The sequence below is a fragment of the Nannospalax galili genome, unplaced genomic scaffold, assembly GCF_000622305.1.
Source record: "Nannospalax galili isolate Female #2095 unplaced genomic scaffold, S.galili_v1.0 scaffold366, whole genome shotgun sequence".
NCBI lineage: Eukaryota > Metazoa > Chordata > Mammalia > Rodentia > Spalacidae > Nannospalax > Nannospalax galili.
The window spans coordinates 658,506-677,443 of NW_008355168.1; the positions used below are offsets into that span (position 1 = coordinate 658,506).

At 44.2% G+C, this 18,938-nt stretch overlaps 1 protein-coding gene and 1 long non-coding RNA gene across 7 annotated transcripts in view; one reads left to right on the forward strand and one right to left on the reverse strand.

The window, feature by feature from the left end:
* Gpat4 (glycerol-3-phosphate acyltransferase 4) overlaps window positions 1-1,756 on the reverse strand; it is a 43,771-nt gene extending 42,015 nt beyond the window's left edge. For all 6 annotated transcript variants that reach the window (XM_008852304.3, XM_029555662.1, XM_008852305.3 and 3 more), the window contains exon 1: window positions 1,631-1,756. The gene's annotated coding sequence lies outside the window, so the exon portion shown is untranslated. The remainder of the gene's footprint in view (window positions 1-1,630) is intronic.
* Window positions 1,757-1,873: 117 nt separating this feature from the next.
* On the forward strand, window positions 1,874-17,130 carry LOC115067553. Its single transcript, XR_003846951.1, has 4 exons — window positions 1,874-2,158; window positions 10,374-10,533; window positions 11,882-11,931; window positions 16,512-17,130. It is a non-coding gene; the product is annotated as an uncharacterized LOC115067553 (long non-coding RNA).
* Window positions 17,131-18,938: the final 1,808 nt, after the last annotated feature.

Below are 18,938 nucleotides of genomic sequence, written 5' to 3' on the forward strand. Positions count from 1 at the left end.
TGTTTTTTTAGACAGGGTCTCATGTAGCCCAGGCTGGCCTCAAACCCTCTACATAACCAAGTATAACTGACCTTCTGATCCTCCTCCTTCACCCCTCCTGAGTGTTGGGATGATAGGCTGCTGGAATGAAGTAGCATGCCACCGTGCCCAGCTTATGTCATGTGTTTACTTAAGGAACTTATTTTTTATGAGTGTCCATGTACATAAGTGGGGTGGCCATGGGCTGCCGTCTAGTATCTTTCACTATCACTCTCCACCTTATTTTACTTATTTATTTATGTGTGGGGGTGCATGCATGGGTGTCAAATGACAATTTACAGGAGTGAGTTCTCTTAACACGTGGGGCTGAATTCAGGTTGTCAGGCTTAGTAGCACCTTTACTCCTTGAGCTGTCTTGCTGGCTCCTCCACTTTATTTTTGAGGCAGAACCTCTCAATGACCCTGGAGATCACTAAATGGGTAGATTAGCTGACCAGTGAGCTCCTGGGATCCTGCTTCAACCATCCAATACTGGGATTACAGATGAGTGCTTCCACACCTGGCGTTTTACATTGGGACCTGAACTCAGGTCAGTGCTTGTGTAGCAAGCACTTTACCCACCGAGCATCTTCATGGGGCTGGGGATATAGCTTATGGGTAAATAAAATACTTATGCACCAGGTCCTGGAAACATTTTCTTCTTGAGACATACAAGAAGGGAAATGAATGAGAATGTGGATGGGACAGGATTAGCCCCTGCGTGTTGAGACTGGATGATGGGCACATACTGGCTTGAGATTCTGTTTTCGTATATCTGAAATTCTCCAAAATATGGATCTGAAAAGAAAATCACTTTCAAGAGAAAAGAACACCCTGCAGGCAGTATTCCATGACTTTCTCCAGACCTCAGTAGAACTACTTTTTCCCACATCCATTTTCCCGGTATTGAGATGGAACCTTCACGACATGCTATTCAGCAGTTCTTAAAGTTCTGCCAAAATTAAGGAAAACGAACCAGAAACACAATTCTTCAAATGCTTTCAAAGCTACCTACAGACGAGAGGGGCCGGTATCCGGTACGGGTTGGAATTTATTTCTACGGAGCTGAACCGTTTCACATTTTCTATAACTTCTGAGCTGCAAAAGTTACAGTCCAGATGGACGTGACTCTCAGGCAGCCCTCGAGGATGAGGAACCGAGATGGAAAGGCAGTGGAACCCGGGGAGAGGCGAGACGACCACCCCACCCCGCCGAAAAGGAAAACCGGCCGAAAGGCAGGGGAACTGGACTCCGAAGAGAAGGCGCTTCCACGTCACCTAACGCCGGCAGCTCTCCTCAGCTGGGCCTCGGAAAAGGCCGGGATGGGGAGCGGCCGGCCAGGGGGAGGAGCGGGCTGGGCCGGGCGGAGGAGAGGAGCGCGCGGAGGAGAGGAGCGGGCCGGGCCAGGCCGAGGGGAGAAGCGGGCCGGGCGGAGGAGCCGGCAGGGCCGAGAGGAGGAGAGGAGCGGGCCGAGCTGAGTAGAGCGGGACCCGTGGGAAGGATCCCCCGTCAGCGGCTCTGGACGCGGAAGGCATCGGAACGGCCGGAACCCGCGCCCCACGCCCGGCCAGTGGCCAAAGACACCCCGCGGGGACGGGTCAGTCCTACTCACCCGTGAGGCTCGGCTCCCGGCACGCACGCTTGACGGCCCTGCCCAGCCCGCCGCCGGCCGACGCGTACGTAAGAACGTGCGCGCTCCCGCCTTTGTCCGCGCTGCAGGACGTGGCTCCGCGTCCCCCACCCTTGAGCCCTGCGCACTCGCGCTAGCTCGCCTGGGGCCTGCAGGCCGGGCGGGCGTTAAGGAAGGGAGGGGTGGCGCCAGCGAAGCCCGGGCGGACGGAGTCGCCCTCTGGCGGTCGGCCGCAGGCGGTGGCTCGCCCCGGGATCTGGGTGTGGAGTCCCCGGAGAGGGAATGTCACGTTGTCCTCGCGGGACTGTTGTGAACCATGAGATGCGGCCAGTGAAGTACTAGGCCCGGTTCCGGCCGGGACATCTCGGCCGCCACCCCCAGCATCACGCGGGAGCCACACTTAACACAGGCGTTTGCGCAGGCCTCGAGCCTTCCGACGCCACCGGTTTGGGACGGAGCGAGTCCCAGCCCAAGCTTGCTTCCCTGCAGGAGAGCCTCTTTAAGAAGAAGGTAAAACAAAACAAAACACCCTGCTTGATTCTTTTTTTTCTTTTTTAAACAGGCTTGAGTCAAATTCAGCATATAGTGGCAGATGACTTTAACTTCTGATCCCCGGTGCCTCCACTTTCCAAGTTCTGGTATTAAACCACCACCCCAGGTTTTATAAGGTGCTGGGGTTAGAACTCAGGGCCTGGAGGCACGCTGAAGCAGTCTGCCAAGTACTTTCCCAGCCCTCTCTCTCACTCATTTGCTTCACGTCCCTACTATACTTGCCCCTACTCACTTGCCCCGTCCCTACTTCAGGACTTCTTAAGTTTTCCTCTTTGCTCAAGAAATTTTTAACACAACCCCAGGTGTATATAACAAGTACACATTACAAATATTTACTATTACTAAGCAATACATTTATTTAAAAATAATTATTTGCTATGCCTAAATAAGTTTATCAGTACTAAAAACAAAAGCAAAAGTGCATACTAATGAGATGGATGTGCTTGCCATTTTTATATACTGAAACTGGCTGAATATTTGATACCATAGGTCATGAAACATGCTAACATTTCTCAAAGTTGATCAATATTTTGATCTTACAATTGTCAACCAATGTTAAGAACACTGCTTTGCACAACTAAAGTACAAAATAGCAATGGTATATTTAGGGAGAGTTTAGAAAATTATTAGAAATTCTGTCCTAATACCTAGCAAAGTTAATTTAACAATTTTTAATGAGCTGAGCAACTCACACAGCAATGTTTAAAATCAAGCATTCTAAACCAGGTATGGTGGTGCATGCCTTGATCCCAACACTTGGGAGGCAGAGGCAGGCAGATCTCTGTGAGATCAAAACCAGCCTGATCAACATAGTGAGTTCCAGGCCAGGGAGACCCTAGCTCACAAAACCAAAAAATAAAAACAAAAAACTACAAATCAATCATTCTAATACAGTACAAAGTGGAAATATAATTTGATGCTTACATGCCAAGGAATGATCATAGGAAAAATTTTAAAGTCTTGGATTTTTAAAAATATTTTTATGGGGCCAGGTGTGGTGGCCCATGCCTTTAATCCCAGCACTTGGGAGGCAGAGGCAGGCGGATCTCTGTGAGTTCAAGGCCAGCCTGGTCTACATAGTGGTTCCAGGACAGCTGGGCTACATGGAGACCCTGTCTCAAAAACACTAAAAACTATATAATATATATTTTTATTGAGTTTTTGTGTATTTCACATAATAGATCTTAATCAAATTTAGAAACCCCCCCCCATTTTCACCCCCATTCCCCCAACCAGATTTCATGCCTTCTGTCATATATGTTAAATCCTAGCCAGTCAAGCACTGTTACCCAGGTGTCCCTCAATGCAAGTTCATCCACTGGAGTCTAATCAGCTTATCTAGCTAGAGTCAGTCCTGTAAGATCTACTCTCCCTCAACCAGCAATACTCAGTTGCCAAGATTTCCTCTGCTAGGGTTTGGGCCTGACAACCATTTCCCTTGTTCTAGGCTGAGTTTTTGTCTGAGCCAGCATGGGTCTTGTGCATGCCGTCACCATTGCTGCAAGTTCATGTGAGCAAGTTCCCAGTGGTTTGAAAACCTGTGTCCTTATGTTCATGCATCAACCATGGCTCTTACAATCTTTCTGTCTGCTCTTCTTCAATGGTCCCTGAGCTGTGCGGGTGGGTGAGGTTTAATATAGGAGTCTTATCCAGGGACATGCACTCTGCACTATCTTATTCTCTAAACCTTGGCCAGTTGTGGCCTTCTGTGTGCATCACACTCTATTGTATGAGGAAGCTTTGCCAGTGAGAGTTGAGGGATGTATTAGTATCCTCAATACCCCCTGTTCTGCTATGTTCTGTGAGCCTTAGGTATAGAGGTTCCACCATAAGTGTGTGACTTTGGGCTGGGAATCTCTCAGATTACATTCTCTGTGTGTGACCAGTTGTGGAACTCTGTAATAACCTCCATCTGTTGCAAAAAGAAGCTTCTTTGATGAATGGTATATGGTAAATTTAAGGATTCCTGTTTAGCATACAGTAAGAAATTTCATTTGTCTAGAGATGGGATTTTTCTCTAGGATCTATGACCACTCCAGACATATGTTTTTGACTGTATTTACAGTGCTACCTATGAGGTCCTTCCCATTGAGAGGGCTGTAAGTCCAATTAGATAGCTGTTGATTGCCCCCAGATAACAGTGGCCCTACTGCACCAATAGAAAGACTTTGCTGTGTTAGCCCTGTGATTATTAGACTTTAGAGCCTGGGTTGGACAACTGATTGATTTTCTCCCTTATTAGTTTGCATAGTATCCTCTAGAACTTGGGAGCTAGTCTTCAGGGAGAGGGCTTCTGGGTCAGTTCCAGTTTCATTGCTCCAAATCCTGTGTCCAAAGTATGAGCTGTCCTCAGGAATAGGGTCTCACCTTCAAGGTCTGGGAGGTAATCAAGAGCCATGGCAATAGCCTGTCATATTGAGAGTCTCTTGGACTACCCTGACAACTTGAAGGGGGGTTTCTCCTGTCTGGCAAAAGATATTGTTATGTGTATTTTTGAGGGTTTTTTGAGTTAATACATTTCCCTCTAGTTTTATTTTTTATGTATATGCATGTATTGCCTTCGTGTATGTAAGTGCACTCGTGTCATGCAATGCCTATGGAGGACAGAAGAGGCTGTCAGATCCCCTGGAACTAGTTACAGACATTTGTTAGCTGTCTTGCAGACAGGTCTTCTGCAAGAACAGCAAGTGTTCTTAACCGCTGAGCCCTCTCTCCAGCCCCCAGCCCCCGGCTTTTTACACCACCAAAGCTGTATTTATCTCTCCTCTCTCCCTCCCTGTCTAACCTACTTCCTCCCTCAGTTTAAGTACTGCTATTTCCTCCATTTTCTCCTTTACCTTAACCTGTCTCCTATTACCAATCCCCCCCCCCCGAGTTCTTTCTTACTGTTTAGCCCCATGGTTCTTTGTATTTCCTTCCCTCCTCCCTACCCAGTTAAATACCCCATCTTCCCATGTCCCCCTTGGTAACACCTGTTTCCTACTATTCCCCTCTCTCAGGCTCTCTCTTTCCCTTTACCTCCGTGCTTTCATTCCATTTACTCGGCTCCTGCTGTTACTTCAGAATATAGACTCACATATAAAGGATTGGTGCTAAGATCTGCAAATGAGGGAGAACATATCAATGTTGCTTACTTTTCTCAATCTGTGTTACTTCACTTAGTATCACAGTTTCTAATTCCATCCATTTACCTGTAAATTTCATAGTTTCATCTTTCCTTGCCATCAAGTGGAACTCCATTGTGCAAATGTACCACATTTTCATTATCCATTTGTCAGTTGAGGGACATTTAGGTTGTTTCTATTTCTAAGCTATTGAAAAGAGCAGCAACAAACCCCTTAGATAAAAGTGGACTTCTCCTACAGTAGGAGAAGTCCTTTGGTATACACCAAGGAGTGGTGTCAAAGGATCATATAGGAGACTCATTTGTAGTTTTTAGAGCGTTCTCCACACTGCTTTCTGTAGGGGTTGCACGAGTTTGTGTTCCCGCCAGTGATGAATGAGAGTTCCTCTTTCTCCACACCCTTGTTTGCATTTGGTTCCTTTTGTTCTCTTGATCTTAGTCTGACTGGGGTAAGATGAAATCTTAAAGTGGTTTTGATCACATTTCTCTAAGTACTAAGGATGTTGAGCAGTTTTTAAGGTGCTTCTTAGACATTTTTATTTCTTCATTTGAGAATTCTCTGTTCAGCTCCTTAGCCCAGGTCTTTATTGGGTCATTTATTTTCTTGTTTCTTTGGGTTTTGTTTTTTTTTTTGGTTCTTTGTATATTTGGAGTATTAATTCACTGTCGGATGTGTAGCAGGTGAAGGTTTTCTCACACTCACTGGGTTTCCTCTTCACTTCCTTGGTTGTTTCTTTTGCTGTACAGAAGCTTTTTAGTTTAATGAGGTTCCACTTGATTGTTGACCTTAATGCAATAGCAACTGATGTTTGATTTAGAAAGTCCTTTCTATACATATGTATTGAAGGGTACTCCCTATGCTGTCTTCTAGAAGTTTCAGAGTCTCAGGTTTCATCTTGAGGTCTTGGATCCATCTGGAGTTGACTTTTGTGTAGGGTGAAACATAAGTGTCCAATTTCATTCTTTTACAGGTGGGGATCCAGTTTTGCCAGCACCATTTCTAAACAGGCTGTCTTTCCTCCATTGTGTGTTCTTGACACCTGTGTCAAATATCAGGTGGCTGAAATCACACGCACTCATGTTTGGGTCTTCTATTGCGTTCCATTGATCATCTATGTGTCTGTTTTTGTGCCAGTACTATTTTGTTTTTATGACTAAATCTCTGTGATATAGTCTGGGATCTGGTATAGTGACCCCCAGCATTGCTCTTTTTGCCCAAGATTGTTTTGGCTATCTGGGGTCTTTTGTGATTCCATATGAATTTTAGGATTTTTTTCTAACTCTATGAAGAATGTCATGGGGATTTTGATTGGCATTGCACTGAATTGCTTTTGGTAGGACCATCATTTTTTCAATATTAATTCTACCAATTCATGAGCACAGTAGGTTTCCATCTCCTGGTGTCTTTCTTTACCTCTTTCTTTAAAGATTTAAAGTTTTCATTATAGAGATCTTTAATGTCTTTGGTGAGGTTTATTCCATGATTTTTTTTTGAGACTATTGTGACTGGGAGGGTTTCCATGTACTCTTTCTCTGATTAGTGGTATATAGAAAGGATACTGATTTCTGTAAGTTGATTTTGTGACATACTTTTGTTGAAAGTATTGATAATTTCTAGCAGTTTTAACTTAAAATCAGGAGTGGTGATGCATCTAGCACTTTTTCTTATTGTTCAGGATTGTTTTGGCTATCCTGGGTTTTGTGTTTCCTTATGAAATTTAAGATTTTTTTTTTCAATTTCTGTGAAGACTTGCATTGGGATTTTGAAAGGCCTTGCATTGAATTGTAGATTGCTATTGGTATGGTGGTCATTTTCACACTATTAATCCTACTGATTCTTGAGTATAGGAAGACTTTCCATCTTCTGGTATCTTCTCCAATTTCTTTATGCAGTGCCTTAAGTTTTTTAAACACAAGCCTTCATTTCCTTGGTTAGATTTATTCCAAGATTTTTTTAAGGCTATCATGAACAGGATTGTTTCCCAGATTTATTTATTTATTTATTTTACTTTTTTTTTAATAGAAGGAAGAGTTTATTTGAGCTTACTGTTCCAGGGGAATTACAGTCTGTCATGGCAGGGAAGCACAGTGGCTGGAGGTGGCTGGAGCAGGAGCAGCAGAAGCTAAGTTCTCAGACATCATGTAGGCACAGGAAGCAAGAGAGCGACTGGAGATCTGGCAAAGCTTAAGAACTCTCTAAGCCCACCCCCAGTGACTTGCTTCCTCCGGGATAGCCACACCTTCTAAAACCTCCCAAAAGTGTCATCATCTGGGGACAAAATGTCCAAATACTTGGAGCCTATGGGGGACATATTCATTCAAACAACCACATTCCACCCCCTGGCCCCCATAGGCTTATGACCTAAATGCATTTAGACCAACTTTAAAAGTTCTCTTGGTCCCAATATTATTCAAAAGTCCACAGTACAAAATATTCTGAGACTTAGGTAAATATCTTAACTGTAAGCCTTTATAAAATCAAAAGACAAATTACATACTCCCAACATATAGTGGAACCAAATATACATTACCATTCCAAAAGGGAGGAATGGAGGCATAGTAAGGAAATACCAGACCAAAACAAGACCAAAAACCAGCAGTACAAACACCAAATCCAGTAGCTCCACATCCAACTTCTGGGACTTTACTTCCAAAGGCCTTAGGTGGCTCAGCCTCCCTAGCTTTGCTGTGCGCAGCACACATCTCTCTCTTGTGCTGGTACCACTCCCTGTATGCAGGTCTTCTTGGCAGATGCCTCACAGCTCTGGCATCATGAACTTCTTGGGGTCTCCATTGCCAACCAGGCTTCACCTTCACAGCTTCACACAATGGCCTATCAGGGCCTTCTCTATGCAGAAGTACCCCTGCTGCATGCTGCCTGGCCTCCAAGGCTCCCTGAAACTGCAGAGGAAGAACTGATGACCACTTCACTCTTGCATCTTTCATGCCTCTAAAGCCAGCACCAGGTGAACGACACTGCCAAGTTTGGCTGCAAGTTCGGGATGGACTCCAGCCTGCTTTATCCATTTTAGAAGCTTTTCCCCTCAGTGGTCCCTGCAGCATTTTCCCTTCACAAGTTGGAGGCTTAACTGAGTGTGGCCTTGTCCTGGAGGCACTCTCTCCATTATTTCAGTTTGAATCTCTAGGCCCCTCCTTAATCATCACTTTAATCTCCTTATCAATGGGATCCTCTCCATCACATGCCAGGGCTCCAACATTTATCTTCCTAGTGCTCTTTTTTAATCCAAACCGTATTTCTTTCTGCTCCTTTTGCTCTCTTTCACTGTAGACCTGCACAATATTCACCATTAATAGCCACACTACCATTTCTACATTAGGCTGTCTTGAAATTTCTTCTGCCAGAGAAATTACTCCATTGCTTTTTAACTTAGCCTGAGGCAAGCTTTTAGGTTGAGGGCAGACTCCAGCCAGACTCTTTGCCAAAATATCCTAGGTTCTGCTTAAGTCCTTATTTCCCCCTGGAACTACATTGTACTCAGCACTACTTTCTTCCAGGAGAGTACTAGAATGATCTATTAAGCTCTGCTTACAGCAATCAACTTCTTTTCCAGCCCAACCTTCCAAAGTCTTGCACATTTCTTCAAAACCCCACATGGTCAGGTTCTTCACAGCCAACAGCCCACTCTCTGGTAGCAATTACTGTATTAGTCACTTTTCTGTTGCTGCGATAGAAACACTGACCCAAGCAATCCAGAGAAGGAAGAGTTTGAGCTTACAGTTCCAGGGGAATCACAGTCCATCAGGCAGGGAGGCATGGTGGCTGGAGGTGGCTGGAACAGGAGCAGCAGAATTGAAGCTCTCACATCATCACACAGACACAGGAAGCAAAAGCTGTTTCCCAGATTTTTTTCTCAGTATGTTTGTTGTTGATATATAGGAAGGCTACTGGGTTTTGTGTGTTAATTTTGTATCCTGCTACTTTGATAAATGTGTTTATCAGCTCTACAGTTTTCTGAAGAATATTATGGGGTTTTTAACATATAGAATCATATCATCTACAAATAAAGACACTGATTTCTTCCTTTCCTGTTTGTGTCCTCATCATCTCTTTCGCTTGTCTTACTGCTCTAGCTAAGACTCCAAGCACAATATTGAATAGAAATGGAGAATGGACATCCTTGTTTTGTACCTGATTTTAGTGGAAATGCTTTGAGTTTTTCTCCATTTAGCATGATGTTGACTGTGGGCTTATTGTATATGGTCAATATTATGTTTAGGCATGTCCCCTATATTCTTAAGATTCTCCATGACCTTTATAATAAGTGATGTTGTATTTTGTCAAGGGCCTTTTCTACATCTGAGATGATCATGTGCTGTCTGTCCTTAAGTCTGTTTATGGTGGATTGTATCAGTATGTTGAATCACTGATACATCTCTGGGATGATGCTGACTTTATCATGATAGATACTATTATTTGGTTTGGGTATGAAAGTATTACTGGCTTTTTAAAAAAATTTGGTCACAGCACTCGGGAGGCAGGGGCAGGCAGATCTCTGTGAGTTCAGGGCCAGCCTGGTCTACATAGTGAGTTCCAGGCCAGCTGGGACTACAGGGAGACCCTGTCCCCCAAAAGACTAAATAAATAAATAAATAAATAAATAAATAGAATTTGGAAATGTTCCTTTCTTTTATATTTTATGGAAAAATTAGAGGAGCATTGGTGTTAATTCTTCTTTGAAGGTCTATTTAAATTAGTTATTTCACCTTGATTGGTAGGCCATATACATCTATAAACTCATTCATGTCTTTTAGGTTTTCTGGTTCAGTGGAATATAGATTTTTAAGGTACATCCTTATGAGTCTCTGAGTTTCCTCAGTGTCTATGTAATGTTTCCATTTTCACTGCTGATTTTATTAATTTTCATCCTCTCTTTCTTTTGGTTAATTTGGCTAATGGTTTGTCAATCTTGCTAATTTGTTCAAGTAATCAGTGCTTCATTTCATTGGTTTGTTGTAATTTTTTGTCCTTATTTCATTAATTCCAACCCTGATTTTGACAATTTGTTTTTGTTTACTTTTTTATTATAGTTTTTAAAACCATATCATCTATTTTATGACTGATCACCGAAATCCTCAAGATGAACTGGATGCTGCAACAGCTGCCCTCTTGGGTTTAATTGTTTCATCATGAAATACATATCTGAATCAGGAGTAGACAGTTGTGAGGTGCCTCATTCGCCCAGTCCTGGTAGTATTTCATCTCTTATTCAGCCTTGGCTCTCCAGTGATACTTTCTCTGGTACTCACGTCGACTTCTGAAGGTGGTAGGCCTTAAGCCACACCAGATGCACAACATGTGACTCTTGTTGGGACATGTTCTATGTGATAATATTCCCTTTGTTATCTTGCTTGTGCCACTAAGGCCAAAGAGCTGGCCTGGAACTATGTAGACCAGGCTGACCTTGAACTCACAAAGATCCACCTGCCTCTGCCTCCTGCATGCTGGGATTAAAGGTGTGTGCTACCACGCCAGGCCACATCTACCTTTTTATGGGTATTTTTGTTTTCCCAAGGTCTTCAGGTGCATCATTAAGTTATTAATATGAGATGTCTCTAACATTTTGTAGTAGGCACTTTTGTGCTATAAATTTTTCTTGGAGGATGGCTTTCATTGTGTCACATAGAGTCTGTAATGTTGTGCTTCCATTTTCATTCAATTCTAGGAATTTAAAAATACTCTTGATTTCTCCCTTGACCCATTTTTCATTTAATACTGTATTGCTTAATTTCCATGCATTTGTGCAGTTCCTGAAGTTTCTGTTGCTGTTGATTTCCAGCTTTATTCTTTAGTGGTTGGATAGAATTCAGGATATTATTTCTATTTTCCTATATTTGTTGAGACTTGATTTATGTCCTAATATGTGATTGATTTTGGAGAAAGTTCCATGGGTGGCTGAGAATATGTATTCTTTAATATTTTGATGGAATATTCTATAATTGTCTTTTTGATCCATTTCATTTATGATGTCATTTAACTCGAGTTTCTTTGTTTAGTTTTGTCTAAATGACCTGTTAACTGGTAAGAATGGGGTATTAAAGTCACCCACTATCACTGTATTGGGGTCAATCTGTGGTTTTAGATTGAATAGTGTTCCTTTTATGAAACTGGGTGCCTCTGTGATTGGTGCATAAATGTTTATGATTGTAATATCCTCTTGGTGGATTTTTCTATTAATCAGTATGAGATAGAGATAATCCTTATCTCTTCTAGTTTTAGTTTGAAGCCTATTTTATTAGAAATTAGAATAGCTACATCTGCTTATTTCTCAGTTCCATTTGCTTGGAATACCTCTAAGTGGGTATTTATCTTTTATGGTGAGCTGTGATTTTTGGAGGTAGTGAAAAGATGGACCCTGCTTTCTAATCCAATCTTTTAGTCTATGTCTCTTTACTAGGGAATGGAGACCATAACTACTGAGCGTTATTACTGAACAATGTGCACTAATTCTTGTTATTTTCTTGTGGTGGTGCTATTTTCTTAGACTTCTTTTGATTAGCTGCTCTAAAATTGTCTATTTATCCCCTGTTCTGTCTAGGGATGCCTACTTTGGATTGAGGTCACTGAACACCAGGCAGTGTCCAAATGGTAAGGTGGGTGTAGTGACAGATGGGTGGGCATTCAGGCTCTGGAATGGCCTCCCTAGAGTCAGGGCTGCATTGTTTAGCAGGTGTGCAGGGTGTAGTGATTAGTTTTCAGGGTGGATATATGACCCAAAGTGAGGCATTCATTGGGACATTACAAAAGACAGCTAGAGCTGATGTGAAGGTGCACTCCTGTAATCCTAACACTTTAGAGCTGATGTGAAGGTGCACACCTCTGACCCTAACAAACACTCTAGAACTGACATGAAGGTGCACACCTGTGACCCTAACACTCTAGAGCTGACGAGAAGGTGCACACCTGTGACACTAACACTCTAGAGCTGACGAGAAGGTGCACACCTGTGACACTAACACTCTAGAGCTGACGCGAAGGTGCACACCTGTGACACTAACACTCTAGAGCTGACGCGAAGGTGCACACCTGTGACACTAACACTCTAGAGCTGACGAGAAGGTGCACACCTGTGACACTAACAATCTAGAGCTGACGAGAAGGTGCACACCTGTGACACTAACACTCTAGAGCTGACGCGAAGGTGCACACCTGTGACACTAACACTCTAGAGCTGACGCGAAGGTGCACACCTGTGACACTAACACTCTAGAGCTGACGCGAAGGTGCACACCTGTGACACTAACACTCTAGAGCTGACGCGAAGGTGCACACCTGTGACACTAACACTCTAGAGCTGACGCGAAGGTGCACACCTGTGACACTAACACTCTAGAGCTGACGCGAAGGTGCACACCTGTGACACTAACACTCTAGAGCTGACGCGAAGGTGCACACCTGTGACACTAACACTCTAGAGCTGACGCGAAGGTGCACACCTGTGACACTAACACTCTAGAGCTGACGCGAAGGTGCACACCTGTGACACTAACACTCTAGAGCTGACGCGAAGGTGCACACCTGTGACACTAACACTCTAGAGCTGACGCGAAGGTGCACACCTGTGACACTAACACTCTAGAGCTGACGCGAAGGTGCACACCTGTGACACTAACACTCTAGAGCTGACGCGAAGGTGCACACCTGTGACACTAACACTCTAGAGCTGACGCGAAGGTGCACACCTGTGACACTAACACTCTAGAGCTGACGCGAAGGTGCACACCTGTGACACTAACACTCTAGAGCTGACGCGAAGGTGCACACCTGTGACACTAACACTCTAGAGCTGACGCGAAGGTGCACACCTGTGACACTAACACTCTAGAGCTGACGCGAAGGTGCACACCTGTGACACTAACACTCTAGAGCTGACGCGAAGGTGCACACCTGTGACACTAACACTCTAGAGCTGACGCGAAGGTGCACACCTGTGACACTAACACTCTAGAGCTGACGCGAAGGTGCACACCTGTGACACTAACACTCTAGAGCTGACGCGAAGGTGCACACCTGTGACACTAACACTCTAGAGCTGACGCGAAGGTGCACACCTGTGACACTAACACTCTAGAGCTGACGCGAAGGTGCACACCTGTGACACTAACACTCTAGAGCTGACGCGAAGGTGCACACCTGTGACACTAACACTCTAGAGCTGACGCGAAGGTGCACACCTGTGACACTAACACTCTAGAGCTGACGCGAAGGTGCACACCTGTGACACTAACACTCTAGAGCTGACGAGAAGGTGCACACCTGTGATCCTAACCCTCTAGAGCTGATGTGAAGGTGCACACCTGTGACCCGAACACTCTAGAGCTGTTGTGAAGGTGCACACCTGTGTCCTGACACTCTAGAGCTTATGTGAAGGTGCACACCTGTCATCCTAACACTATAGACTGATCTGAAGGTGCACACCTTTTGGGGGACCCTGCTGCTTAGGTTGTAGTCCTCCATGTCTGGATAGCTCTAAGGGGCATGGTGCTATATGGAAGGATTCCCTTTCTCGGTGGGGGGCCTCCTGCTTTCTGCCTGACTTACCTGGAAAGTGCCACCAAGCATGGATGTGTGACCTTATTTGGAACCTTTGGCATGGTTACCTGCAATAAAACTGCCCCCAGGTTTTTTCTATATGATAATTAGGCATTGCCCTATAGTCGGATGATAGGATCCCCCTACCACATGTAAATAAAGCATACTATGAGCACCTATCAGCTGAAGCTTTGTCTGCTTCCTCCACACTATATTTTCCCTGAGCCCCACTGAATAAACGGAGCTGTATCACTGACTCTGACTACCCGGAAAGTCCTTTCCGTCGTGCTCACTGGCCATCCTGATCCTGTTCGTCGCTTCTGCTCCCTTTGTCCTTGTGGACCTGTAGCCAATGGCCCTCGAGGGGAGGGAGAGACCCACACACACCTGTGATCCTAACACTCTAGAGCTGATGTGAAGGTGCACACCTGTGACCCTAACACTCTAGTGGGTGAGGCAGGAGGGTAATTAATTACTAAGCCAGTCTTGGCTCTGGAGTTTAAATGCTATTGATGTATGCTAAGCTGCAGTCGGTAACTGTGAAACAACCTGAAGCTCTATTTTCTGCCCCAAGAGAAGCTTCACTTGCAGAAGAATGAGGACACAGGGCACAGAGAAATGAGAAGAGATCTTGTATTAATTACTTTTTTCATCACTGATGCAGTTTCAGGGAAGAGGAGTTTATTTTTGTTCACAGTTCCAGAGGGTGCAGACTATCATGATAGGGAAAGCATAGTGGCTGGCATGGAGTGGTCTGTGGTGGGTATTATAGGGAAAGCATAGTGGCTGGCATGGAGTGGTCTGTGGTGGGTATTACAGTACAGCTTGTGACAACTTGGTGGATCAAGAAGCAGATTTGGCTATATAGGGACCAGGGCAAGGCTATACTTTCAAGGGCTTACCACCCCTAGCAATCTACCTCTCACAGTCATGCCTCCCATTCCAAAGATTCCATAATTTTCCAAACCCACACCAAAATGGGGACTAAGTAGTATAAGCTGGGTTATATGGTAATCCTATGTTTAGCTTGAGACATTACCATAGTGGCTGGAGTAGTTTATATTCCCATCTGCGGTTTATATGGATTCCCTAAATCTGTATCCTCACCAGCTTTTGTTATTACTATTTTCTTGGTGACTGCCACTCTGAGCTGAAATGGGATCTGAATATGGTTTTAATTTGTGTTTCTCTAATTCACTGGAGACATTTTTATGTCACCCTGTGGCACAGTTGTAGTCTCTGTAGGTGTCTCCTATCTGGGAGGTGTTGACTATGCTCATGCCTGTGTTGTCATATACCATGGTCTGGTAGTTGAGTAAACTCTTCAGCCTCCCCTGAGACACCTCTGGCTGCTACAGAGCGTACTGGGTGATCCATCTCAAATTCCCCAGTAAGTTCCACAAAATGGTCTGTTGCACTGAGCAGTTATTTAAGTTATTGAGTTATTGTCCCATGCCAATGTATGAGCTTCAGTTCTTGTTTTTGCTTGAAATGAAACACAGTTGTAAGAATCTCATTTTCACAAATAGGGTTTCCCATTTTCTTTACTTTGTATGCATATGGCTATATAATATACATGCAAAGGTCATAGGACAACCTGTGGTGTTGTTCCTAAGGTGCCATCCACCTTTTCAGACAGGTTCTCTTACTGGCTTGGAACTCACTTAGTAAGTTAGATTGGTTGGCCAGAAAGCTCCACGGTTACAGAGTGTGCCACCATATCTAGCTATGTGTGTGTGTGTGTGGGGAGTGCATGTTCCTATGCATGTGGGTGCACATGTGTATGTGTGGAGGCCTAAGGTTGACCTCAAATATCTTCCTCCACAGCATTTCACCTTATTTAATGTGGCAGGTAGTCCACTGATGAGAAACTTCACTCTTGAAGTGGTTTAACCAAGAGTGGGCAGTATCTTGTTCTGAGGTGTTCTGATTCCTCTCAGAATTATTCTCCCAGAACTGAACTCTATTCTATTCTACTGTATTCTACTCGACTCTACTGTCTAACAGAGGGCTCCTTTCATGTTTTGATAGAACAGCATATCAAGCATGGTATGAACAATCTTTGATAACAGTTTTACAAAGGAAGTTGTTTTTCTGACCTTACTGCCTCAGAACAGCACACAGAGCCGCAGACAAATGTCATCAATCTATGCTTCCATGGTGCTTGCAACGTCTGTGGGGGAAATGTTTGTAACATCATAGCTGTTTTAAATATCATCACTGTCACATCTCACACACACATACATTGTTGAGTTGGGCATAATGGAGTCAAAAGTAGGGAACATGGTATGGATTAAAGCTATGCAGATTGTAAGAATTAACTGCATTGTGATTTCAAATCATTGTAGGACTGATTACATTGTTTATCTTTGAAGGAGTACATAGTTATAAATGTTCTCATGAAGAGGAAAACTGAAATTATTAAGGAAGGAAACTAAAATTGAGGGAAGAAAACAGAGCAGCTGGCCTGAGAAAACAGACTTTGCTGGCTTAAGAAAACAAAGCCTGGTTTACTAGGAAACCAGTCCTTTTATTTGCTTGCAAAAACAGGTGTATCCTCCTTGCTTTGGGTTTGATTAAGCATGCTTCCTCCTTGGAATTCTAACTTATGTCCCCCACCCTTTTATGAAATGTAGGTTGGAGACCACTGCACATGGCCCTGGTCACATAGACTAGAAGGCCTCATGACCCCAATACACACCAATGCCAGAGTGGGCCTGAAATGATGACGACAATGATGATGATGATGATGATGATGATGATGATGACGATGATGATAATTATATATATGGAAAATGACTGCCTACTGCTGGGGCTTTGGAGATAACTCCCTTGGGCCTGCTGCTGGAAAGAAAAGTTGTGACTTCCCACTTTGTCCCCAAGTACCTGATCTGAAAGTGGTGGTTTCATTATAGTTATTCCCATTACATTCAAATGATTAACCCCAAGCACCTGAACCAGCTATATTCTCGTTGCCCTGGGGCTCACATCTACATTGCTTAGCTAGTTAGATCCTCCCCATGCTCATCCTGCCCTGCCTTGGGCTTAGGCCCACTTCCTGCACATCCCACCTGAGACCTCCAGACTAGCCAAATGTAGCTAAAATTCCTTCTGGGAGGTGCAAATGATTTCCCGCCCCCTCCTCCTTTGGTCCCTATGACAAACCAAGGTACAATCTTGCCAAATTGCAATCTGGGAAATCAGTAAGTATTGGGCTTAATTATAGAGCAGTGAGTGAGAGTCCACTTACAGGAGTGTGGGAGCTCCCCTCTAAGGCTGCACTGGAAAGTCTCCATCCAGGCATGGATAGTGACTTCCCCATAGACATGCAAAATGGAAAGAGAGTCTTCTTATGGCTTTCTCCACTTATATACCCTTAGTCCCTCCCTCTCATGCAACTAGGGCTGATTGGTTGGTTGGGAAGTGTGGCTGACTCTCTCTGCCCGTCTCTTGCAGAGCATTAACAGTCAACAAATTTGTGATGATCAAGGCAAGCAGGTGCAACCAGGCTTGGGAAGAAGGCATCAGTCCATAGCTTGTTGGTCAGAGGACAGTTCTATGTGACCCTCCACCCCTTCCTCCAGCTCTTACATTCATTCCACCATCCTCTTCCACAAGAGTCCCTAGGTATTGGAGGGGGTGACATAGGTGTAAAATGGTCTTCTTCCCACTGTGGCAAGATACTAAATCCTTGGACCTTTTCATCATCAGTTTCCAAGACATGGCTGTTGGCCCATCCTAGTGGTATTCCTCCTACTATAAAAATACAAATAGGAAGAAGCAGAAACATTTAAACGAACACTGACTGCTGTAACCTATGGGTGTAAATACAAATTCCTGGAAGGTACCTTAGCAGGTGCATCACATTTAGCTAACAAAACAGTTGCAGTGACTTCCCCACTGGAGCCTATAACTTCTCCTGCCACTTGGGAGGGAGAGGTTTGGCCTGGCTTGCAGTACCAGATGTGTGTTCCTCCCCAAGGAGTAAGTCTTAAATCCAGTTGGAAATTTGTTGGTTGTACATATACAAGTCATGACACTATTGGACCAGCAGGGACATCTTGCTTGACATGTCAATAGTGCAGCATGCAGGATCCATCAGTAAGCAGAACTGTAGGGGACAATTCTCCCCAGCCATCTGTAAAGTGCCTTCTGGTACTATGAAGGCCAGTCATTTGGTGGCAAGGAGTTTTCAGCTTAGTACAATAGCATGGATAAGAGGGATTAATTTAGTAGCTCTTTACTATCTTTAGTTAGTTTTTTTGTTTGTTTGTTTGTTTGTTTGTTTGAGCCTTTTGGTATCCTGGAATTCTTACATGGAGCTTCCTTGTGTTTCTCCATCTCCAATAAACTCACTGGGATTTGCTCAAGCTGCCTGGCCTTGTACAGGGCCAAGGAGGAAAAGGGCTCCTCTTGTCCCTGCTGCACCTGTTGGTTCCCTGGGTCAGATAGGTCCTGGTTCTGACTGCTGGCTGTAGCCATACCTGTTGTTTCTCCACCGACCACACCTGGATGCTCAGGAAGGTCCTGACTGGGACTACTGTCTCCACCCCTAGCATAACCTTTAGCAGGAGAGAAATGTACTCTGTTTAAATTTAGGGGGATCATTATCCACCCCGGGACAATTTTTACCTTCTATACTTGTATTGCTTTTATCATGGATGCCTTTTGTGAACTGTTCCTCAAATTTTAAAGCCTTCCAGAAGCTCCTTAGCACAGAATTTTTTTGTTTTGTTTGTTTGTTTCTGTCAGTTTTTTCTTTAGGCACTTGGACTCAACACAAATCTTTCCACATTTGCCTTTGAGTAACCCAAAGAAGACCTCTTTCTACTTTTTCTTTTTCTTTTTTTTTTTTTGGTCTTTTTGAAGCAGGGTGTCCCTGTAGCCCCAGCTGTCCTGGAACTCACTATGTAGACCAGGCTGGCCTTGAACTCACAGAGATTCGCCTGCCTCTGCCTCCCAAGTGCTGGGACTACAAGCCACCACACCTGGCTTACTTTGTCTATGTCACTTTTAGGTTGCTTTGCTATTTTACAGACACACTGTACATGCTGGTCTAAGTC